A 300-nucleotide genomic window follows, 5' to 3' on the forward strand; every position below is an offset into this window, starting at 1 on the left:
CTGTCTCTTATACATGACTATGTATGGGATAAAATTGAGCTTTACACACTTCAAAAGACTGTCACAGAAATAATTTGCACTGACTTATGCGCTTACAAAGATGAAAATTAGCATAATGTATTAATGTTGATAACAAAATTATTTTATCTGGTACCAATCTAAGCTCTTCTTTCCTTAGATGTTAGATGTGCTTGCAAAGAGAGCCACATTTTACACTGAAGGGTGTGTACGACATCAGTGAATGTTATGTCAATTCCAAGAATGCTTAAGGTTTTATCGGTTGATGAGGAATTTATTGAT

The sequence above is a fragment of the Anneissia japonica genome, unplaced genomic scaffold, assembly GCF_011630105.1.
Source record: "Anneissia japonica isolate Jap-2015-1 unplaced genomic scaffold, ASM1163010v1 scaffold287916_len461452_cov168, whole genome shotgun sequence".
Lineage (NCBI taxonomy): Eukaryota > Metazoa > Echinodermata > Crinoidea > Comatulida > Comatulidae > Anneissia > Anneissia japonica.